Below are 25807 nucleotides of genomic sequence, written 5' to 3'. Positions count from 1 at the left end.
CTCCAAGCTCTCAGTTCAGATAGTAAATCATCGTAAACCCAGTAGAACAAGAGTCTTTTCAGGTGGCCACCAGACTTTGACATTCAAGAGATAAAATTGCTGTAGATCAGCAAAAAAAATACTCCAGGCTCAGGAAGAGAAGCAAGGGATCTCAGTAGTGTACATGCCATGAAGTTCCTTGATTCAGTGCCTGCTGTTTTGCAATAAGCAAATCTCCATGGGACCTCCAAGAACCGTGACAGCAAAAATCAGCAAACTATGGGCTGTGAGTTTGGGTGCAACCTGTTTTTGTATGGCCTGCTTGCTGAGATTGGTTTTAACATTTTTGGAGGGTTGTTTAAAGAAATTTTAAAGAATTTATAACATAGACCAGATGTGATCTAAAAGGCCTAAATATTTACTATCTCTCCATCTGTAAAGCTTCCCTGGCGGCTCAGATGGTAAAGAATCTGCCTGCAATGTGGGAGACCTGGATTCAGTCCCTGGGTTGGGAAGATCTCCTGGAGAAGGGAACGGCTACCCACTCTAGTATTCTGGCCTGGAGAATTCCATGGACAGAGGAGCCTGGTAGGCTACAGTCCATGGGGGTGGCAAAGAGTCAGACAGGGCTGAGGAATGGGACTTCACTTTCACTTTCCCTCTATAGAGTAAGTTTACTGATGCCTGCATTTAAAAAAAAAATAATAATAATTTTGTTGTTAGCATGTATCAAAGAATTACAATAGATTTCCTGTTTGTTTGTTTTTTTAAAGCTCTCTAGTCAGCTAATTCGGAGAAGGTAATGGCAACCCACTCCAGTACTCTTGCCTGGAAACTGCCATGGACAGAGGAGCTTGGTAGGCTGCAGTCACTAAGAGTCGGATACGACTGAGCAACTTCACTTTTCACTTTCATGCATTGGAGAAGGAAATGGCAACCCCCTCCAGTGTTCTTGCCTGAAGAATCCCAGGGACAGGGGAGCCTGGTGGGCTGCCGTCTATGGTGTTGCACAGAGTCGGACATGACTGAAGTGACCTAGCAGCAGCAGCAGCAGGCTAATTCAAAGATTTGCTCTTCCTAGGGACATTTTATAGGAAAAGAGAATGGTTAGAGAAGTGTTAGATTCAACGTCAAAAGAAAGTAGTATTTGGTTAAAGGTTACTAAACTCTTGGTTGATGACTTATCACTGGTGTTTTTTTAAAAAAAGCTCTCTAGTAGGCTGATTCAAAGATTTGCTCTTTGTAGGAATATTTTATAGGAAAAGAGAATGGTTAGAAAAGTGTTAGATTCAACATCAAAAGAAAATAATATTTGGTTAAAGGCTACTAAACTCGTGGTTGACAGTTTATCAACTGCGTTGGGTTGGTAACTAATCTCCCAGAATTTCTTAATGTCATTAAAGTTTATTAGAATAATTTAATTAAGCATTGTATCAGGAACATTAATTTCCTTCTGGGAGGAGGTTGCAAATTATATTACACAAACAAATTTGACACTTTCATTTATAAGGCAATGTATTAGTATATATTAAAAACATACAATGGGTTAAAATAAAAGTAGACTCTAGGATTCTTTTACACATTATTAATATTACAATTTAGGACTATACAAATAGGAAGATGAAAAACTTTTAAAAGAGTCAAAAGACCATCACAAAGAGGATTAGAAGATTGAAAAAGCAAAATCTATGTGGAAAAAATGAAAGGACCTGCGATATTTCAGCTAAGATGAGGAATACAAGGAGAAATTGAATAATTACTTCCAGTGGTATAAAGGGATCTCCAATTGAATCTAAAGCGTGATTGTATATCTCTTTTGAAAAGAGATAGAAGCTTAACTTTCAGCATAAGAATTTAAAAAGAATTTGCTGACACCAAGTCATCAGACTTGCCACAAATTTTCATAAAGGCTGTGTCTTTGTTTAAAAATTGAACAGAGTTGGGGTTGTCTGCCCTGCGTTGAGTATGCTCTTGCCTGAAGGTTTAGACAGATAATCCCTTGAGATCAGCCATGTGTTTTGAAGACCACACTGGGTGCAAACCACCACCTGATCTGCTCTCCTTTGAGGAAATTAAAAACCAGCCACTCAAAAAAAAAAAACAAAAAAAACCAGCCATTCTCCTTCATAACATACTCTGTAACAGATGGGGTAGGGTAAACAAATATATGTGTGGCAAAGATAAGGGGTAGTCCTACCATAGAAGAACAGGGAAATATTCACAAGTATTTAAATATCTGGAAAGAGAAACAATAAAAATATGGTTCATAAGGCAGAGACCTGGAGGAAGGGAGGGAGCCATCCATATCTGAGGAGAGAGAGAGCCAAGAAAAGGGAACAGCAAACACAAAGGCATATCCTTGGCCTGATGGGCCAGCATCAAGGAAGCCAGTGTGGATGGATGGAAGGCACTGAGCAAGGGGAAGTAGTAGCTACCAGGAGAGGATACTGGAGGCTCATGGAGTGTGTGTCCTCTCCTGTGAGTGCAGTGAGGAGCCATTAGAGGGTTCTGAGCAAATGAGTTTTATTTTATTTACTTATTATATGTATTTATTTATTTGACTGTGTCAGGTCTTCCTTGCAGCATGAGGGATCTCTGTGGCAATTCGTGGACTTCTCTCTGGTTGTGGCGTGCAGCTTCTAAAGTGCAAGTGCTCAGGAGTTGAGGCGCACAGACTTTGTTGCTCTGTGGCATATGGGATCTTAGTTCCCTGACCAGAGATCAAACCCACATACCCTGCATTGGAAGAGGATTCTTAACCATTGGACCCCAGGTCGTCCCATAAGACTTGAGTTTTAGAAGGATCACTCTGGTTGCAGTATAGAGAAGCCATTAGCCAGTGGCTTCAGTGCTTTGATAATCTTGAAAAATTGTTGAAGACTCCCAAAGAGCTTTACGTGGGTTATACCTCTAAATGTTTACTATATTGGGCTCCCCTGGTAGTTCAGACAGTGAAGAATCTGCCTGCAATGCAGGAGACCCAAGTTTGACCCCTGGGTTGGGAAGATCCCCTGGAAAAGTGAATGGCTACCCATTCCAATATTCTTGCCTGGAAAAGTCCATGGACAGAGGAGCCTGGTGGGCTACAGTCCATGGGATGACAAAGAGAAATTTAAAACTGTTAAGTATTTATTAACTTATTTTAAAATAACAAGAAAACATGTTATCACACATAATGTATTTTTATGAAAATAACTATATTTTCCCCCAAAGAAAGACAATATTATTGTCTTATATTGTTACACATGTCTTTAATGCCTGGCATTCAGTATGTTCACTGACATCATATAGCCTCAAGAAAACTCTATACACTCACCAGAGAATGTGAGTTAAAAAGGCAAATCATGTGTAGTATTTTACAGGAATAGTTTTGACCTCACTGACTTTCTAAAAAGGCACATGTTGAGGAAAAATAAAATGGCACAGACTAGACCGTAGGAGACAAGGATGGAAACATGGAGACTGCTGCAAAAAACCACATGAGACATACTGGTGGTTGGGACTATAACTGGCAGTATAATTAATGAGAAATGGTCAGATTCTGGATATAGTTTAAAAGTTGAACCATTAGGCTTTGCTGACAGAATACACCTGGGTGCAAGGTGAAGAAGTCAAAATTAGCTTCAAGGTTTTAAACCAGGGGAACCGTAATGTAGAAGATTGTGGGGACAGCAGATTTAGAGTTGAAATGAATTCTGTTTTGGACTTACTTATTTACTATTCAGCATCCAGTTGTAAATGTCAAGTTACCAGCTGGGTATATGTCCAGAATTCAAGGGAGAAACTTTTTATTGCCTTTACATCCCTCAGTACTTTTAAAAGAAAGAATGCATAAAGCTGAGTTTTCTGAACTTTTCTGTATCTGAAATATATTATTTATTCTACTTTCAGATTTGGAAGTTAGTTTGGTTGGATATTGAACTCTAGCTTGACAGTTACTTTCACTAAGAATTTCAAATGTTTCAAAGAGGACACCACAATTTGGGAGTACTTTTAGACATATTCCATGAATGGTAAATATAGAAAAACATACAGTAAATGGAATTTTTAGAATCCAGAAGCTTCCTAGGAGAGAAGCCTAGCTAATATTTTAATTAAATGAGGTTTAATTAAATGAGGTTAATTAAATGATGCATTCAACCTGTCATATTTACTGCCAAGAACTTTTCCAGGTGTGCATGGTTTAAAGAGACTGCCACGGAGTTATATTTCAAACCTAGGTCTTTCTGGCTTGAAAATTTGCATTGTAGCCATTGCATTATTTTGAGTAAAATGGTGAACGGAGATAACTTACTTCCATCTTTACTTTTTAGTGTGGCTGCTTATGACTAAACTTAAGAGTTCTCAGAATACAGATGTTCAGTGAGGTAGTATGTACCCATAAAAGAATAATATTAATACTTTTATTAGTTTTACTGTTGGCATATCTTGCTTGGGACTAAGGATTTAAAATCAGCCTTAATGTGCGAAAATGAAATCATTTCATAGAAAAGAGAATTTGTACAAATTGCCCTGAAGTTTTACATTAAAATACTATTAATAACTTGTCAGTGCCACAAGAAGGAACCCCACCTTTATGAATGGTCTGCCTGGTAAGCTCAGTCAGCAGTGGCCATAGTGGTTTAGAGGAAAGATACTTAGTATGATGACAGTCTGTTCCTGCAAAATTTTCAGGAGATCTCTTCTTCACTAGGGGCTTCCCTGGTGACTCAGCAGTAAAGAATCTGCCTGCCAATGCAAGAGATGCACGTCTGATCCTTGGGTTGGGAGATCCCCTGGAAAAAGAAATGGCAACCTGCTCGCTCCAGTATTCTTACCTGGGAAATGCCATGGGCAGAGGAGCCTGGTGGGCAACAATCCATGGGGTCACAAAAGAGTCGGACACAACTTAGCGATTGAAACAACAACATTCTTCACTAGAAGGGAAAAGAATTTTAGACCCAAACTGAAGCCATGCATAAGGGATCATATCACATTAGAATATTTGATATGCAAAAATAATGTTTTAGGTGAGGCAACAAGGGAGCAAGAAGCAGACATATTTGTAGAGAATGAAGAATGTGAGTATCTGAGAGCATGTTTACATTCCCTCAGTTATATTGAGATTTTTTTAAAAATTGAAGTATACCTTGCTTTTAAAAAGCCCCCTTGTGCCACATCCAAATCTGAGCAAAATAGGTCCCTTATATGAGGAAACCACAAATCTTGAAAACAGAGGTGTTCCTTGATGTTCTTTGGCTGCACCAATGTTTGGTTTAACTAGCATTTCTGGCAGTGGAATCACTTGAGTCTCAGAATTAGTTTGCTTAGAATTTTTATGTTTTCCTGCTGATGCATTCAACCTGAAACAAAGTTATTTGTGTGACATCATAAGCAGTGTAAGTATAGCATTTGAAAACAGTCTAAGGCTATGATATATTAATTAATGTATTTGGGTGTGTTTGCTTGGAAACCTGGAAGCCTGTTTTAAAGTATATCTGTCATTTAGACCAATGTGAGAAAGAGTCAGAAAATGTTTAACCTCTCTGACGTTTTAAAAGAGTCATTCCCTATCTTTCAATGTCTCATATACCAAGTAAATCATTTATTTAGTGAAATTATGGAAAGTAACAGACATACTGTACTTGAAAATAGACAGTTATATCCTCCTTTTAAGAAAAATTATACCTAAGCATCATCAGTATTTTTATATTAGAATCACCAATGAAGATTAAAGAAATCTTCATTATCTTTAAAAAAACACAGCATTTGATATAAAAATTGAACCTGTGTATTATCTTTCATTATCAAGTAATAAACCATAAAATTTTAAATTTAAAAATATGGAAATACAACAGGAAAATGGAATAGCTGTACTCATTTAGGATGAGATAGATTCTACTCTTAAAAATCTTTAAAGTTTAAAGTTATTAAGTGCTTGACCAAGAGACTGAAGAGCTAAGAGATTTAAAGCCAAAAGCCAAAAAGTTAGCCAACACCAATGAAAAGCAAACAGAAAATTAAAAGAAAACATCTCTTAATATGTATTCTGAACAATATGAATTTAAAAGGAAACATTGCTGATTTTATAATGTAAGTTAATAGGACTTTTAAAAATTAATTTATTTTAATTGGAGGCTAATTACTTTACAATATTGAGGAGGTTTTTGCCATACATTGACATGAATCAGCCATGGATGTATATGTGTTCCCCATCCTGAACCCCCATCCTACCTCCCTCCCCATCCCATCCCCCAGGGTTATCCCAGTACACCAGCCCTGAGTGCCATGTCTCATCCTTCGAACCTGGCAATCTGTTTCACATATGGTAATACACATGTTTCAATGCTATTCTCTCAAATCATCCCACCCTTGCCTTCTCCCACAGAGTCCAAAAGTCTGTTCTTTACATCTGTGTCTCTTTTGCTGTCTCGCATATAGCGTCATCGTTACCATCTTTCCAAATTCCATATATATTCATTAATATACTGTATTGGTGTTTTTCTTTCTGACTTACTTCAGTCTGTATAATAGGCTCCAGTTTCATCCACCTCATTAGAACTGATTCAAATGCATTCTTTTTAATAGCTGAGTAATATTCCATTGTGTGTATATACCACAGCTTTCTTATCCATTCGTCTACCGATGGACATCTAGGTTGCTTCCATGCCCTAGCTATTGTAAACAGTGCTACGATGAACATTGGGGTACACATGTCTCTTTCAGTTCTGTGTGTATGCCAGCAGTGGGATTGCTGGGTCGTATGGCAGTTCTGTTTCCAGTTTTTTAAGGAATCTCCACACTGTTTTCCATAGTGGCTGTACTAGTTTGCATTCCCACCAACAGTGTAAGAGGGTTCCCTTCTCTTCACACCCTCTCCAGCATTTTGTATACTTTTAGATAGCAGCCATTCTGACCGGCGTGAGCTGGTACCTCATTGTGGTTTTGATTTGCATTTCTCTGATAATGGGTGATATTGAGCATCTTTTCATGTGTTTGTTAGGCATCTGTATGTCTTCTTTGGAGAAATGTCTGTTTAGTTCTTTGGCCCATTTTTTGATTGGGTTGTTTATTTTTCTGGTGTTGAGCTGCATGAGCTGCTTGTGTATTTTTTTAGATTAATTCTTTATCAGTTGCTTCATTTGCTATTATTTTCTCCCATTCTGAAGGCTGTCTTTTCACCTTGCTTATAGTTTCCTTCGTTGTGCAAAAGCTTTTAAGTTTCATTAGGTCCCATTTGTTTATTTTTGCTTTTATTTCCATTACTCTGGGAGGTGGGTCATAGAGGATCCTGCTGTGATTTATGTCAGAGAGTGTTTTGCCTATGTTCTCTTCTAGGAGTTTTATAGTTTCTGGTCTTACATAGATCTTCAATCCATTTTGAGTTTATTTTTGTGTATGGTGTTAGAATGTGTTCTAGTTTCATTCTTTTACAGGTGGTTGACCAGTTTTCCCAGCACCACTTGTTAAAGAGATTGTCTTTTCTCTATTGTATATTCTTGCCTCCTTTGTCAAAGATAAGGTGTGCATAGGTGTGTGGATTTATCTCTGGGCTTTCCATTCTGTTCCATTGATCTATATTTCTGTCTTTGTGCCAGTACCATACTGTCTTGATGACTGTAGCTTTGTAGTATAGTCTGAAGTCAGGCAGGTTGATTCCTCCAGTTTCATTCTTCTTTCTCAAGATTGCTTTGGCTAATCAAGGTTTTTTGTATTTCCATACAAATTGTGAAATTATTTGTTCTAATTCTCTGAAAAATGTCATTGGTAGCTTGATAAGGGATTGCATTGAATCTATAGATTGCTTTGACAGGACATTTTAAGTAGTCAATTTCTAGTTTTTCAGAAACTCTTCTGTAGAGTAAGGGCAAACACCCTTGCCTGCTAATTCCTAAATTAAATCAAGAAGAAATTCAACTTTCAATTCTGTTATTCATGAAATGTTAGGTTTAGTGACTTACTTAGAATAATTGCCTCTAAAAACAGATCACTTGGGTTGTATTTAGGCTCCTCTACTTACTGCTGTGTACCCCTGGGGACATTTGACCTAGTAAAGTCTCCATTTCTTCTGTAAGGATACCCAGAACCTAGGTTGCTTTGAGATTAAATGATATGATACATGTACATGCCCAAACCTTAGCTCATACTGTGATGGAGATGCAATTTTTTTATTTATAAAGGGATCTTTGCTGTTAAGATTCACACTCACTGTTATTCTCAAATAAAGAACATATAAAGTTAAAATGGACCCCATCAGAACTACAGTTCTAATGTTCAAAGCATCATCTACATTCAGAAAATGTTTTGGAGGGTTAAATCATTACCATGCCTGTGGAGCTCCTTGTCATTATGCTCAGACAACGAGGTCAGAGGCTGGGAGTGCCAAAATGAATAAGGTAGTATCTGCCCTTATAGAACTTAACAGTGTAGATGAGGAAATAGATGCATATATAAATAACCAAGGGGAGTGAAGGAGTAAACAGACCAGGTAGGGAGAGAGTTGATCTTGGCCTGCATATGAAAACATGCAGCCACAGGCTTCCAGAATTGAACACTGCAGTTACGGTCATGATCCTATCAAATGTTATCCTAGCAGCATGTTCTTTCTGCAGGAGGGTGGGCCACCTGGGGGAGCCTGTCAGTCCTGATGTGCTAATCCGGGGAGAGGTAAGCTACCTATTAACTATAGACACGAAATGAAAATGTGAGTCCATAGAGTACTGAAATCATTTTAAAGTAAGCAAAGTCTGCTTTGGTAGGCCAAGCTGAAGCTCTTATTTTTCCTTAAGACCTTGTCTGGTTCATAGGTTTACTTTTTATCCCAAAAAGAGGAAGTAGGTTTCTAGGGAACTAGATCTCAACCTCAATTGGATGTTGGCATCACCTGGGCATGTTTAAGACACAACTTCTTGTCTGGAGTGATTTTCTGATCTAACTGGACCTAGAGCATTAGTATTTTTAAAGCTTTCCAGCTGATTCCACACTTTGAGAGCCTCCACTCTATGTACCCTGGGTTTCATTTCCTCCAAGGTTTTCTATCTCAGGGTCCTGGTTCAGCCCAGATGTTGTCAACAGGTTTTCCGATGGGTCATTCCTGATTTAACATCAGTCTGTGTGACTTCCCTTTGGGAACACATGGTGTTCTCTGCTGTTTCAGTAAGTGATGTTGGCTCCTGGGGAAATACCCATCTTAGGCTCTGAGCAGAGCGGCAGGGGGCTTTCTCAGCTAGCACTCCGCCTCCGGGTTTCTGAGTGTGAGTCTCACCCACTTTTCATGTCTCCATGGCATGACCAACCCACAGGATTTGTTCTAGAATGTTCTATTGAATCATTTAACAGCAGGCTCTCTCTGTTTACCCTAAATCTCTTATGCAACAGTTTGAGACCTGTTTTTACATCAAAATTGAAGTACTTTGTATTTGGTCATAGTTGATCCATAAACTTGTAGGTTCTTGCATCATCTGTTAGATTTACATATTCCTTTGCTAACTTGATTTTGATATTAATAACTTGTCTGGGTAAGTTCTGTTTCTACTGGTTTATTCTTTCAATCAAAAAGTATCTACTGAATGACAAATGTGGGCCAGGTACTCTCCTGGACATTAGGGACAATGTGGTGTCCAAATTTGACAAAACTTTCTGCCTTCATGGGACTTATGGCCAAGGGGGAGGAGACAAGAGAAATATGTAAGTAAGTAAAATGTGTAGTATGTTCAAAGGTACTAAATGCTATGGAGAAAAATAGGGCAGGAAGAAAGGGACTGCTGGGCCTGGGGTGGGATTGTAATGTATTAAATCAGCTTTGCAGTATTATCCATGTAAGAGCTGGTAAAGGCTCAGACTAGAGTGGTAGTGACAGAAACGGTGAAAAGTGGTTGGCATCTGCGTGAGTTTCAGCAGGGCCTGAAGAAGGCAAGGGATTGAACCCTGCAGATGTCAGGAAGAGGAGAATTCCAGGCAGAGGGTAGGGTATTGCAAATACGAGGGCTCTGAGGCAGGAGTGAACCTGGGATGCTGAAGAAACTGCAGGAAATGCCAGTGTGGCTAGAGCAAGCCAGAGCGAAGGAGGCTGTGACACTGGTGCTGAAGGTGGGGAGAAGGCAGATTACATAGGGCCTATAAAGATTTTTGTGAACATTTTGACTTTTTCTGAGTGAGATGGAATTATTAGAGGGTTTTGAGCACAGGAGAGACGCAGTAGGACCATTTTGGCTGCTCAGTTGAGACAAATCTATGTGAGTCCGTGATAGAAACAGGGAGACCAGTTGTGAGGATATTGCAATAATCTAACTGAGAGATGATGGCTTGGACCAGGGTAACAGCAACAGAGCTGAGGCGGAAATATCGAAATCTGGATATATTTTTGAAGGTAGAGCTTGTTTCTCTTAAGTGTCTACCGTATTTTCACATTTCTCTTGAAACATGGAACTCAAACTCCAGTTAGGGGCCAAATAATGCTAGTTATAACAAAAGGTTGACTTGCAGGCTCTTGTTACCACCAATTCAGTGCCCTTATTTTTTTTTACAGGATGATGGTAGAGGCACCATGGCTTCCCATAGTCCTGACTTTCTCATTTTCCTTCTCTTGTGCATTGCTGGGCATTTGCCATTGAGAATTCTAACCTAAACTATCAATGATCACTCTTGCCTGCTATTGTTTAGTAAGTACCTGTCCTTCCCTTCTTTCAGTCTTTACCTTATTCAGTGGTGGGTCCCTGGAAGGTGATTTAGACAGGCAATGGGAGTGAAGAACATGATACCACTACCATTATTACATAAGAGCCCAAGGTTCAAAATAAATCAGGTCGAAAACACCTCTTTTCCCACTCCTCCCCTGTCTTCCCTCTTCCAACTTTCTGAACAAAGCAGAAAAAATTTTCCTTTTCAACCTCCATGTAAATCTCCCAGGTGGCCGTTTATGCCTTCCTTGCTTCTCTGCCCCAAAATAGTGTAGGAATCATGAGAAAATGCAGAGTGTTGCAAAAAATTGAAAAATCTGGTGATTCTTTTCTTCAAAACTAAGTCAGCCTAACTCTAAATTCTGGTATTCATGTAAATATTTCTGTTATACAGGCATACCTTGGAGATGTTGTTTGATTCCAGACTGGGTTTGATTCCAGACTACCACAATAAAGCAAATATCATGATAAAAATAAGTCACACCAATTTTTTGGTATCCAAGTACATACAAAAGTTATGCTTATACCATACGGTAGTCTATAAAGTGAGCAATAGTATTATATATTAAAAACGATGTACATACCTTAATTTAGAAATATTTTATTGCTAAAAAATGTTAACTATCATCTGACAATGCTGGGAGGCCACAAACTTTCAATTTGTAAAAATCACAGTGTTTGTAAAGTACAATAAAACAGGTATACCTATTCATTTTTAACAACTGAGAGAATTCCAAAACATGTGCATACTCATTTTCGTTATTCATTCATTTATGACATTATGGCAGCAACCATTTATTGAGTCCTTTTTATGTGCCAGGCACTGTTCTGCACACTGGGAGGTATGAGTGAACAAAAGGAAGTCCCTGTTTCTTGGGAAACGTACCTTATAACGCAGGAGAAAGACAAAACACAGATAAATAAGCCCATATGTAGTACATCTGATAAAGATAATACTGTTGATAAAAATCACTTAGGAGAATGAAAAAATGGACTGCTGGGATAGTGTGCCACTGATGGTGGCAAGTTAGTATTAATATTTTAAAGAAGGTCACCAGAGACAGTGTTACATTATCATAATAATGATGATATGACATTTTCACAGCAACCTAAAGGAAGTAAGAGAGTGATTCAATCTCACATCTGGTAGGAAAACACTCCTTGCTGCAGGAAGTCCTTAGGTAGTTATCTTGTACTTCTAGTGACTTCATCCAGTCCCATGGCTTTAATCCCTTCCTGTACCCTGATGAGCCCCTAATTTATATTCCTGGCCAGATCTTTCCTAAATCTAGCCTAGTATATCAAACTTTCTTGAGTCCCTCCTCTTTAATGTCTTAATCACTTCAGTTCAATTCAGTTGCTCAGTCGTGTCCGACTCTTTGCAACTGCATGAACTGTAGCACGACAGGCTTCCCTGTCCATCACCAACTCCCAGAGCTTGCTCAAACTCGTCCATTGAGTCAGTGATGCCATTGAACCATCTCATCCTCTGTTGTCCCCTTTTCCTCCTGCCTTCAACCTTTCCCAGCCGTCAGGATCTTTTCCAATGAGTCAGTTCTTCCCATCAGGTGGCCAAAGTATTGGAACTTCAGCTTCAGCATCAGTCCTTCCAATGAATATTCAGGACTGATTTCTTTTAGGATTGACTGGTTTGATCTCCTTGCAGTCCAAGGGATTCTCAAGATTCTTCTCCAACACCACAGTTCAAAAGCATTAGTTCTTCGGTGCTCAGCTTTCTTTATGGTCCAACTCTCACATCCATACATGACTACTGGAAAAACCATAGCTTTGTCTAGTCAGACCTTTGTTGGCAAAGTAATGTCTCTGCTTTTTAATATGCTGTCTAGGTTTGTCATAGCTTTACTTCCAAGGAGCGAGTGTCTCTTAATTTCATGGCTGCAGTCACCACCTGCAGTGATTTTGAAGCACAAGAAAATAGTCTGTCACTGTTTCCATTGTTTCCCCATCCATTTGCCATGAAGTGACAGGACCAGATGCCATGATCTTAGTTTTTTTAATGTTGAGTTTTAAGCCACTTTTTCACTCTCCTCTTTCACTTTCATCAAGAGGATCTTTAGTTCTTCTTCGCTTTCTGCCATAAGGATGGTGTCATCTGCATATCTGAGGTTATTGATATTTCTCCCAGCAATCTTGATTCCAGCTTGTGCTTTATCCAGCCCAGCATTTCGCATGATGTACTCTGCATATAAGTTAAATAAACAGGGTGACAATATGCAGCCTTGACATACTCCTTTCCCAATTTGGAACCAGCCTGTTGTTCCATGTCCAGTTCTAACTGTTGCCTCTTGACCTGCATACAGATTTCTCAGGAGGGAGGTCAGGTGGTCTGGTATTCCCATCTCTTTCAGATTTTTCCACAGTTTGTTGTTATCCACACAATCAAAGGCTATGGCATAGTCAGTAAAGCAGAGCTAGATGTTTTGCTTTTTCTATGATCCAACAGATGTTAGCAATTTAATCTCTGGTTCCTCTGACTTTTCTAAATCTAGCTTGAACATCTGTAAGTTCTCAGTTCACGTACTATTGAAGCCTCACTTGGAGAATTCTGAGCATTACTTTGTGAGATGAGTACAATTGTGCTGTAGTTTGAACATTCTTTGGGATTGGAATGAAAATTGACTTTTTCTAGTCCTGTGACCACTGCTGAGTTTTCCAGATTTGCTGGCATTTTGAGTGCAGCACTTTCACAGCATCATCATTAGGATTTGAAATTGCTCAGCTGGAATTCCATCACCTCCACTAACTTTGTTTGTAGTGATGTTTCCTAAGGCCCACTTGACTTCACATTCCAGTATGTCTGGCTCTAGATGAGTGATCATACCATTGTGGTTATCTGGGTCATGAAGATCTTTTTTGTAAAGTTCTTCTGTGTTTTCTTGCCACCTCTTATCTTCTGCTTCTGTTAGGTACATACCATTTCTGTCCTTTATTGCACCCATCTTTGCATGAAATATTCCCTTGGTATCTCTAACTTTCTTGAAGAGGTCTCTAGTCTTCCCCATTCTATTGTTTTCCTCTGTTTCTTTGTATTGATCACTTAAGAAGGCTTTCTTATCTCTCCTTGCTATTCGCTGGAAGTCTGCATTCAGGTGGGTATATCTTTCTTTTTCTCCTTTGCCTTTAGCTTATTTTCTTTGCACAGCTATTTGTAAGGCTTCCTTAGACAACCATTTTGGCTTTTTGCATTTCTTTTTCTTGGGGATGGTCTTGATCACCACCTCCTGTACAATGTCATGAACCTCCATCCATAGTTCTTCAGACACTCTATCAGATCTAATCCCTTGAATCTATTTGTCACTAAGAGATTTGAGTTAAGTCATACATGAATGGCCTAGTGGTTTTCCCTACTGTCTTCAATTTAAGTCTGAATTTGGCAATAAGGAGTTCATAATCTGAGCCACAGTCAGCTCCTGGTCTTGTTTTTGCTGACTATATAGAGCTTCTCCATCTTCATCTGCAAAGAATATAATCAATCTGATTTCGCTATTGACTATCTGGTGATGTCCATGTGTAGAGTTGTCTCTTGTTTGTTGGAAGAGGGTGTTTGCTATGACCAGTGCGTTCTCTTGGCAAAATTCTATTAGCCTTTGCCCTGCTTCCATTTGTACTCCAAGGCCAAACTTGCCTGTTACTCCAGGTGTCTCTTGACTTCCTACTTTTGCATTCCAGTCCCCTATGATGAAAAGGACATCTTTTTTGGTGTTAGTTCTGGAAGGTCTTGTAGGTCATCATAGAACCATTCAACTTCAGCTTCTTCAGCATTAGTGGTTGGGGCATAGACTTGGATTATTGTGATATTGAATGCTTTGCCTTGGAAACGAACAGAGATCATTCTGTCATTTTGGGGACTGCACCCAAGTACTGCATTTCAAACTCTTTTGTTGACTGTGAGGGCTACTCCATTTCTTTTAAGGGATTCTTGCCCACAGTAGTAGATATAATGGTCATCTGAATTAAATTTGCCCATTCTGGTCCATTTTAGTTCACTGATTCCTAAAATGTCATTGTTCACTCTTGCCATCTCCTGTTTGACCACTTCTAATTTACCTTGATTCGTGGATCTAACATTCCAGGTTCCTATGCAGTATTGCTCTTTGCAGCATCAGACGTTACTTCCATCACCAGTCACATCCACAACTGGGCATTGTTTTTGCTTTGGCTCCGTCTCTTTATTCTTTCTGAAGTTATTTCTCTACTCTTCTCCAGTAGCATGTCTCATTATTTGTTGTTGTTTATCACTAAGTCTTGTCTGACTCTTTGCAACGCCATGGACACATAGCCCACCAGGGTCCTCTGTCCATGAAATCCTCTAGGCAAGAATACTGGAGTGGGTTGTCATACCCTCCTCCAGGGGATCTTCCCAACCCAGGAATCAAACCCAGATCTCCTGTATTGCAGGCAGATTATTCACCGTCTGAGCCACCAGGGAAGCCCTGTCTCATATATAGTATGTCTCTAACCAAATTCTTCATGCCCTCCCCCAAATCAGCTCTTTCTGTTGTTTCCTTCAGAAACTATCATCCCTGTTTATTCTATTTCTCAAGTGAAAAATCTTGGTGTTATCTTCTTCTGTCTCACACCCCACATCTGATCCATCAGATATATCATGAGTTACTCATATTGGGGAAAACTAGAAAAGAAGGAAACTTGGGAGTTGGGATGAAAAAATTGAGGTTAAATATTAATAGAAAGCAGAGCAGTAATAGAAGTATCTGCAGGTGGTATTTTATGATATGAAGAAAATGAAGCTAAGGGATCATGTGCCCTGGAACTCAGGTTGACATAAAATCACATCATAAGTCAGATTCTCCTAAAAGAGCTACAATCTCAAAGTGGTCCACCTGTTTGGATATGTCTTAGCATTAAGAATTAGTTGGCAGAACCTAGGCTGTAACTCCATAGGTTGGGATAAGACTTTAAGTACCCATGGGAATTTTTTACATAAAGGGACCCTGAAGCATTTTCTGTCCCCTGCTTCTGGAAACATTGTGTGACCTGAATGGGGAAGCAAGAAATTCAGAATCATAATTTTTAAAAGACAATGAACACTTGAAACATTAAAAAAAAAAATCCTCTTTGTGGGCATAGCTGCAGTAAAGCAAAACTCTTTGCGGAAGCATCAAGAAAAGGAGGTTCTGGTGCTTTTCTAGGGGCAAGAGATGGTTAACAGTTAGTGTCTCGACCACATTAACTTGAATAAGAACAATGAAAAGGAAGTAAGTATTCACTGTCCTTCTGTTTTAATTTGGAATATGTTTCCCAGTATTCAGATTCTCAGTACAGAAGGTTTTTGCCGTTTTGATGCACTGAGTTCCTGAAAGTTACATGTAGAATCCCTAAATGAGACTGAACAGTGTGAAATTGGGCAAATTTCATTCTCCACCCAGGGCTTCCCCTATGGCTCAGTGGTAAAGAATCTGCCTGCCAATGCAGAGGACGTGGGTTTGATCCCTGGGTCAAGAAGATCCCCTGGGTAAGGGCATTGGCAACCCACTTCAGTATTCTTGCCTGGAGAATCCCTCATCCAGAGGAGCCTGGCGGGCTACAGTCCATGAAGTCGCCAAGAGTCAGACATGACTGAAGCGAGTGAGCAGAGCAGCAGGCTCTCCACCCAAGGGTTTACCATTAAATGAAAAATGGGTGTAACCAAGAGTATCACGTCAAAGTCCTTCTGTGGTTCTGGTAAAATTTGGTTTTGCTAGCTATTTACAACAGAAGTGTCAGTGCCATACTAATTACTCCCTTGAGGGAAACTGACTCCTTTATAAATTTAAAAAATGATCTTTCCTCATACTGGGTGTCTCTCTCAGTGCCAGATTTTAGACAACTGGATGCTAGTCACAAATCTGACTGCCCTGGATTTAGTCCTCGGATAATAGCTAACTCCCCAAATGGGAGTTTTTGTCAATGGATGACAAGGCTGAATTTCCCATTAAGGAGGTTGTTAGAGACAAAAAATTTCTCTCATGAAGTGGAATGAGTCTGAACATTGGAATCTGACAAAGCGGAGTGGGAAGTTTTGCTTTGCCCTCACAGGCTTTGTAACCTTGGAGAAATCATTTCATCGCTCTTGCACATTTATTCTTCTGAAGAGCTAAGATAATACCTTACCTCATGGGTTTAATGTGGAAGCTCAACAGATAAAACTTGATCTATACCTGCTGTGTAGTAGGCACAATAATATTAAATGTTCGTTGTTACACCTTTCCTCTCCCCTTTAAAAAAATTGAGCTCTCAGTTTGTTTCTTTTGTTTTATAAAGATTTGTTTTAGTGTGACACCTCAAGTTAGAGCTGAAGGCCATAAATGCCAATTCTTATTCTTATAGTAATTCTTATTCTTCTTCTTATTCTTCATAGTAAATTCCCTATCACATTTATCAAACTGGATTGTTAGCTTTATTGGTAATATTAGCAGTTGTCATATCTGAGTGCTAATTTCCTGCCTAGAATAACAATTAGTGTTTGCCAAAATTACCTTTTATACACTTCCCAGAAACTCTGTGAAGGAAGATACCATCCTTTTCCCCATTTTAAGGAAGCAGAAGGATTGAGTAACTTGTTCATGGTCACCCAGCTCCCCAGTGGTAGAACCAGGATTCAAATCCAGGCGCTTTGACCTCAGTGCTATGGCATGAATACTAGAGTAATTCTTTCATACTCAAGAATTACATTAACATGAATGTCTCTTCTTGCTTTAATCATCAGGGACATAACTCCTCCCTAAAAGTGGAGATTGGATATGGAAAATGTAACCTATTCTTTCTGTTTTTCTTTCTTTTGCCTTTTCCTATAATAAAACCAGAGCTCTAGACTGGGTGAGAGATTCTGTACCATTTGGGGAAAAATAAGTGGGTGAAAGTAATACATTAAGCTGAACTTTTAAAATCATTTAAGATAACATGTCACTGAGAAAAGTCTCATTTGATCCCTGCAGATCCTTTGCTTTCCCCCTATTTGATTCTGTGAGTTAAAAGAAAGGTACAGATTATTTATTAGGTCAGCTTAGTCTTTATTACTGTGCTTCCACTCCCTTGGATATTTTCTTTCTTTAATCTGTTTACATGTTTTTTGCCTGTTGCCATGGTAAAGCTCATTCCATGATGTGAGAGATCTCAGTGCCCAAGAAGGTTTTCCTAATGTTAAATCCTGCATTTTCACTTCCACATTTTATCTTGGTGTTACTAGGGCAACCCAAATAATTTCATTTTTTCTTTGAAGTTGATACCTTTTAAAGTTTTTATACCCTCATGCTGACTCATTCATGTTCTTACTATTTTTTTTTTTTACTTCCTGCAGCTACTTTCTTTACACACACATTTTCTGCTTCTCTATAATCATAATAGCAGATGTACTGCGGTGTAGTGATTAAGTATTTGGGGGATTACAAATCCCACTGGGGATTAGAAAAAGCCTGTGAACTTTCTTACCAGAAAAAAACAGCAGTTTAAGAAAAAAAGATGAATATACAATGGGGAAAGGATTGCCTGTTTAATCAGTGGTGTTGGGAAAACTGGACAACCACATGCAAAAGAATGAAACTGGAAAACTATTGTGTACCATACACAAAAATCAATACAAAATGCGTTAAAGACCTGAATATAAGAAAGACCTGAAAGCATAAAACTCCTAGGAGAAAACACAGGGGATAAGATCATTGACATCAGTTTTAGCAGTGAGCTTTTGACACCCAAAGCAAAGGCAACCAAAGCAGAAATAAACAAGTGGGATTACATTAAACTATAAAAAGCTTCTGTAGAGCAAAGGAAGCCATCAAGAAATGAAGAGGCAACATATGGTATTGGAGAAATTGCTTGCAAATCATATATAAGTGATTAATATCCAAAAAATATAAAGAACTCATAAAACTCAATCCAATTTTTAAAAACAGAGGATCTGTAGAGATATTTTTCCAAAGACGACATACAAATTGCCAATGCATGAAAAATGTGCTCGACATCACTTATCAGCAGGGAAATGCAAATCAAAACCACAACGAAATCTCACTTCACTCCAGTTAGAATGCCTATTATCAAACTTCCCTCATGGCTGAGTGGTAAAGAATCTGCCTGCCAATGCAGGAGACATGGGTTCAATCCCTGATCTGGGAAGATCCCACATGCTGCAGAGCAACTAAACCTGTGTGCCACAGCTATTGAGCCGGTACTCTAGAGCCCAGAAGCCACAACTACTGAGCTCACATGCCACAACTAGTGAAGCCTTCATGCCCTAGAGCCCATCTCCATAACAAGAGAAGCCACCACAGTGAGAAGCCTGTTCTCCGCAACTGGAGAGTACCTGCCATTCGCTTCAGTTGAAGAAAAGCCCATGCAGCAATGAAGACCCAGCACAGCCAAAAACAAATAAATAAAGTTATATTTTTAAAAAGAATGCCTATTATCAAAAGGATGAGAATATAGAAAAAGGGAAATCCTTGTGCATGTTGGTAGGAACGTAAATTGGTGTGCACTTGCATGCTAAGTTGCCTCAGTAGTGTCCAATTTTTTGTGACCCTATGGATTATAGCCTGCCAGGCTCCTCTGTCCTTGGGATTTCCCTGGCAAGACTACTATACAAAACAGTATGGAGGTTCCTCAAAAAATTAAAAATTGCCATATGATCCACCTCTGGGTCTTCACCTGAAGAAAATGGAAACAGTAGCTGGAAAAGATGTCTGTACCCCCTTGTTCATTGCAGCATTATTTGCAGCAAAACAGAAACAACGTTAAGTGTCCTTTGATGGATGAATGAATAAAGTATAGGTAGTAGCTATAAATATATACAATGAAATATAATCATAAAAAAAGAAATCCTGCTATTTTCAACAATATGAATGGACCTTGAGGGCATTGTGCTAAGTGAAAAAAGTGAGCCAGAGGAAAAGAAACACTGTGTGATCTCGCCTATATGTACAATCTTAAAAAAAAAAACAAAAACTGATCTATGAAATCATAGATAGAGAGAACAGACTGGTTGTTACCAGAGCAGAGGGTAAAGGGTGGTGGCTGAAATGGGTGGAGGTGATTTGAAAAGTACCCAATTATATGATAAATGAATTCTGGGGACATAATAGACAACATGGTAAATGTAGTTAACAAGACTGTATTGTATATTTGAAAATTGCTAAGAGAGTGGATCTTAAAAAGTTCTCATCACATGAAAAAAATTTGTAATTGTGTGGTGATGGATATTAACTAAACTTGCGCTGGTGATTGTTTCACAATATATGATATCAATATACCAAATCATTATGTTGTACATCTAAAAGTAAGACAGTGTTATATGTCAATTATATCTCCATTACAAAAAGAAATAATGGATAGAGGTATTCAATAAATAGTCTCTTTTACCCAAATGTATTTGGTTCTTGGATTTTAAATAGCAAGTTGCAAGAATTTGTATGGCAAAAATCTATCCCAATCTATTCCAGTTCATATTGTCAAAATTAAGGTACCTGTTTTTTCCATTTTTATTTTTACTTCATCCCAGGACAACTTCATGCCTGTTTTTTATATCTTTGTCCTTCACTGACAAGTCTCTTGGCAAAACTACGTGCAGAAGTTAAATGGTTAGTTGGTATGCTTCTTTCCTAATGCAGATTGGGCTCACAGAAACCCTTTGGGTTTGAATCCATACAAAGAGCTAAGGAGCAAAAAGGAGGGATAACATTTTGAGTCTCCTTGAGAGCACATACTCAACTATCACTTCTTATTTCTCCCCAGTATTTGACACGGAGTGGTTGGGTAACAAATGTTGGAGGGAGAATGGGAGGGAGGAAAAAGGAGGGAATAGGAAGAAAGAAGTGGAAGGAAGAAGGTTCTACCCAAGGGAGGAAAGGAGAAAAAAATAAAACTGACTAAAGGAGACTCTCCTCTGACTAAAGGCTGAATTTCCTGTGTGACTCAGAAGTCAGCTCCACAGGCGGAGTTCTAGAGAGAGGCTGAGTGAGATGCTGCTCTGCGGGCTGGTGCACATTTGGATGGATGCAGGTGAGAAGAGCAGCCTCTGGTCCTCATAGCTGCCACTTATAAAAGACTCCTGGGGAGTCCTCGTGACTTTTTGCCCTTTTCAGTGTAGGAACATGTAACCTGGGGACTCCCTCTGTCTCAGAGAATCTGAACCAGCTCAGGCTACCCCTACCCTCATGTCTCCAGAGATAGAAAATATCAAGTTCAACCTTATTTGAATAAACAGAAATAAAACATTTCTAATGAGTGATGGAGGGCAAAATAAATGTCTCAAGGGGGAACGAAAGACATCACATTGTAGACCTTTCATTCTGCCCAGAAGTTCTCCTGGCCCTGCCCTTCCAACTTTACCAAAGTAACTATTCCTACCTCTACTTCCTATTTTCATGCAGGCATCAATTCCTAAACCCCCAGTATCTCAGGTACCTTCATATACTCACTATCAGGGGCTCTGAAGCTTCCACTTCATTGTACCTGTCACAGTTGTGATTAAATGATGGTGTGTCATGTTTTCTTTTTTTTAACTGAATATCTTTCCACCATCATATATGGTCCATCAGACAAAGTTTATGTCTGTCTTAATCACTGGTATAGCCACTATTAGTGAGCTCAATACCCTGCAGATAAAAGCTACTCTGGTACCTGTAGAAAGAGTGAATAGATGCCAGGCACTGTGTGTGGTAGGTGCAAGGGATATAATAAAGCTTTTCAAAGGCACTGCATCTATCTTTGAAAAACTCTGTGCCTCTGGAGTAGCTATCTCTAATGATAATATATCCCTCTCTCAGCCTCCAGAAAGGAAAGATGAATCAAAATCCTGTGGCTTTGACACCTCACTCCCCTAAATCCCACTTCTTTCCCACAAAAATACATCTTTCGTACCTAAAAACACTGAGTAGAAACAAACCAATTTATCTTCTCACCAATTCTCTTCCTTTGTTGAATAGACATTTATTTTGTTTTTCTGAAAACAATTTTGATTTATGTCTGTATAACCATTTTTTAAGGCCCTAGAACATTGGTCTGTTAAGTTTTTAACATGGGTCATCTGAAAATAGGATTAAACATTACAGGACAAGTAAAAACAAACAAATCCCCACAGTTGTTCCATAAATTAATCTTTTCCATTGGCCCTAAGCTACCCAAAAGATCGTTCACTCAATCCTAAATCCCATTTTACTTCAGAACTTCCAGAACTTTCTCAGCTTTGAAATGCTTGATTTTTTTTTTTTTTTTTTTTGGTTTACCTTTTTTAAAAAGTTTATTATTGGTTTATGATTGCTTTACAGTATTGTGTTTCTGCTGTACAACAAAGTGGAAATGTTTGACTTTTAAAACTAACTTTTTACTTGTTTCTTCCTCACTGTTGCCTTCTAAATCTATTTTTAAATAAATGATTGTCTTTTCTACATAGCTTTTCAGTATTTGTGATTAACAATGAAAACTTCCCAATTTAACAACTCTTGAATCAATTTTGTTCCTTTCAGGCATCTTCAATCTACCTTTTCATCCCACTGATGAGGTTGTTTGAACAAAACCACTTTAAATAACTAGATGCTTTAGATAACTGATTGTCAACATACAAGTTGATGTAGTACTGGGCTTTAGTATCTTGTTTTCTAAATCTCTGAACCATTTAAAAATACGTTTGACAGGACTCAGTATCTTTGAGATAGTTTTCTCGGGAAGACCTCATCTGGCCCCAAGCCATCTTTCTTAGTAATAATAGCAACTGTTAGTAAACGATTTTAAAATACTATACAGTTTGTCTATAAAGATGGGCACTGTTTTGGGTCTCATTCCTAGTTAGCTGATGGGCTCTAAATTTTTCCCTCTCTTTTCCTTTTGGTGACAAAGTATTCAAAGGAATAAATCTGAGATTTCACACTGGGAACTGTTTTTGGAACTTGGTTTTTAATGAATTATTCCATTTGTTTGATGAACATATATTGAGCACCTGTTATGTGCCAAGACTGTTAGGTGTTGGCAAAACAATGGAGACCAACATTCATTTGGAAACTAAATAAACGAATGGGAAATGGAGCCTGTGACGGGGACCACAAGTGAGATCCGCAGTGCTGTAAGCCCTGCAAGGCTGGATGTGACCTAGCCAGGGAGACCAAGGGTGGCTTCCCTGAGTGAGCAGCACTAGAGGCCCACTCTGCAGGAGGCACAGGAGTCTGAGAAGAGAGGAGAAATTAACAAAAATCCCGTTATAGAGTTAGCACCACAAGGACCTGCTACAGCTGCTGGTATCTCCACTGTGGTGACTTCTCAAGAGCCCCACACAACACTCAACCTTTGCAATCAACTAATGTATAGCACCTAGTTGGAGGTGGGGGATTAGAGGTTTTTTGTTATGTTTTCTGTTTTGTTTTCGGTAAAGAATATATCATCTTCAGAAACAGATGTATTTTAATGAGTTGGTTTGTATTTTCTGTATTTTTTTCTTTCATTTAGATTTTTGGCACAGTCTCAGTCTGACTGAGAGAGTCTACAAGTAGACTTTGACCGTATTCTCCTAGAAACTTCATATTCGGAAACTTATGCCCTTTGTCAGCTTCCAGAAGTGAGACTCGAGGAGAGTTGAATATCATCATGTTAGATTTTATTTAGCTTTGCTGTGAGAAAGGAGTTGGAAGGGGGAACTCATAATGTCTAACTTGGAAAAGATGAGCCATTAAATCAATATGTTAACTTTAGAGCCAAACCCAACAGATATTTTTCTTTTAAGCACAAAACTTTGCATTAAATATTATTGGCTGTATGGGTAAAAACAAATATTCCAATTTCCAGGTAGTTTTAATAGTCTGACAGTAAGGTTCTGGTCATTTTCTCCTGTAGTTCCCTCCTCCCCACCACCTCCCCAGAGGCTGGAGAATCTGAACTTCTTTCTTCCATCATGGATTTTACTGAGCACAGCCAACAGAAAAGACAAACCAAGAGCTGACTTCTTGAGAACAACTTTCTTGAAAAGCGACTTACTCAGCATTTAATATTTTTCTGCTATTAACAACCCTACCATGTTCCCTGATCTTAAAAGGGAAACTGTGAATGGTAGATTCTTATAAAGATGAGTTTAATAAAAAAAGATGATAAAAATGATGATACTATAAATCCTCTAGTCTTTCAGTCTCTCACTGTAACCACCAATCTCTTTGTTTACTGAGGAGTGTTGCTTTGGCTGCTACTGTATTTAACATGGCTGGAAATTTAAAATTTTACCCTATTAAACAACAAAAAAAGAGCTTAGTGGCAAAGTTTTGGTAACAAGTTACTTTAACTTCCCTGTCACTCTTGATTGGCACTCTGTTTTTATAAGTTCCAGACCATCTATGTGTGTGAAAAGTGTTTGTAAAACACACCAAACTTTCTACTGAAACAGAAAAGGCAACTCCCCCAGTGCCCCCCACCCCAGCCCCCTGCCACCGACCCCTGTAGAATCATTAGGAATTTAACTCAACAAACTATTGAGCCTTTTAGGCCCCAGAGCAAACAATATGAAATAAAAGGTGACCCCTGCCTTTTCAATCTACTCTATTTTGTGGGGAAAAAAAAGCAAAAAACTTGAGTTTGAATGTTCTGGAGAGCAGGAATGTTTCTGTCTTCCCCACCTCTCTCTCCTCCGCATCCTTTCCTCAGAAAGTCGCCCTCCAGGTAGAAGGCTCCTGGCACTCGTTTTGTTTGAATTTTCTGGCCTGCGCGATATATTCATGGTGTGTCAGCTACTTAGAACTGTTGTGCTTTCTTTATTCAAGGGGGAAAAGTGTGGACTGGAGATAAAGCTCAGTCTCTTTTTGTGCTTTGAAGGAAGAGAGACGTAATCTTCAAAACACTCACTACAGATATGCTCAGTTGAAATCTAGACTTGGTTTTTGGATGTGGAGACTGATAATAACTGAAATCTTGTCTACATTACATTTGAATGATATCAGCTATTTAAGGAAAAACACAGTCTTTCCAGGGGTTTAGAATCCTCTGGGATGGGGGTGGGGGTTAAGTACACCCTAACATCCTGGAAGACTATTCCTGGTTTAAGGAAGGCGGAAACAGTGTGGAATGAAGAGGTGACTGTGAAGAGCAGTGAGGTGCAGAGAGTTGGAGCCTTAATTCTCAGAGAGACTTTAGGTGTATTTAGAACAACAGAGATGAGGGAGATAATGAATAACATTTGATGATAATCTTTTATGGTCAGGTTTTAAGAAACTATTAGATCACTCTTTAGCCTCATTTTTGAAAAAATTTCTGAGTTTACTTCAAATGTATAGAATAAGCATTAAATAATTACTAGTGTCATTTAGATGTAGCTGAAGTTCTTTGACAAAAATTCCAAAGAAGTAGAAATCTCACCAAGATTTATAAATTTATAAATACTCACCAAGTATTCTAAACCATTATATTGTAAATAACGCTTTTATGTTTGGATCTGTTTCTGTCACTTGTTTCTTAATAGAGTAATGTTCTGATAAGGGAATCACAAAATGTGGCCATTGGATACTGACTGGTGCTTAAGAAGTCATCACTGATTGATATATCCTCTTTGTAAATAGTGACAGACATCATACATTAAATTTTCAATGACCCTTAACTTTGAAATTATAAATTATTCCTGACTCTCATTCTCTTCTCAGTTTCTTCATTAGTGGATGTTCTTTGAATAATCATTATTCAATGATTGTGAAACTATGTGGTAATAGTCACACTCTTATTGTAGTATCAAGCTATAACAGAGGATAACAGTAGAAAAATTTGTCTTTACTACAAAATGCTCAATTGGGTGTGTGTATCTGTTTATGACTATGTTTATATGTTTAGGCCTCTTTGAATTTAACAAAAATGTGTTGAGGGTCTGTTCTAAGACATTGTGCTGTTTTCTAGAAGATACAAAGATCAACAAGATATAAATCCTTTCCTCCGTGAAATAAAAACAGCAACCTCTTTAAATGCACCATTGGCACTGGAAACCGTAATCAAAGAAGATCAACTACAATTCACACTCTCACGGGAATTTGTTTAATGCACATTCTCATAGAAGCGTACACAGGGATGAGGCAGGCACTTTGTCTGTTTTACTCCCCCAGCACCTAGCACAGTGCTTGACATATCTTAAACTTTATATTTTTAGTGTACATTTTAATATATATTTCTTATAATGCTATAATTATTTATAGCAAGTGCATAAG

At 38.6% G+C, this 25807-nt stretch overlaps 1 protein-coding gene across 2 annotated transcripts in view; it reads left to right on the top strand.

Annotated features, from left to right (window-relative positions):
* Nucleotides 1-25807, top strand: part of LRRC8C (leucine rich repeat containing 8 VRAC subunit C) — an 87092-nt gene that overhangs the window by 17005 nt on the left and 44280 nt on the right. The window contains exon 2 of one of the 2 annotated variants that reach the window (XM_043460723.1): nt 20540-20645. The exons of the other annotated variant lie outside the window; for it this stretch is intronic. The gene's annotated coding sequence lies outside the window, so the exon portion shown is untranslated. The remainder of the gene's footprint in view (nt 1-20539; nt 20646-25807) is intronic. 2 annotated transcript variants of the gene reach the window in all.

Source organism: Cervus canadensis, chromosome 2 (assembly GCF_019320065.1).
Source record: "Cervus canadensis isolate Bull #8, Minnesota chromosome 2, ASM1932006v1, whole genome shotgun sequence".
Lineage (NCBI taxonomy): Eukaryota > Metazoa > Chordata > Mammalia > Artiodactyla > Cervidae > Cervus > Cervus canadensis.
The sequence above is the reverse complement of the archived record's forward strand: the minus strand, read 5'-3'. Positions and strand labels throughout refer to the sequence as shown.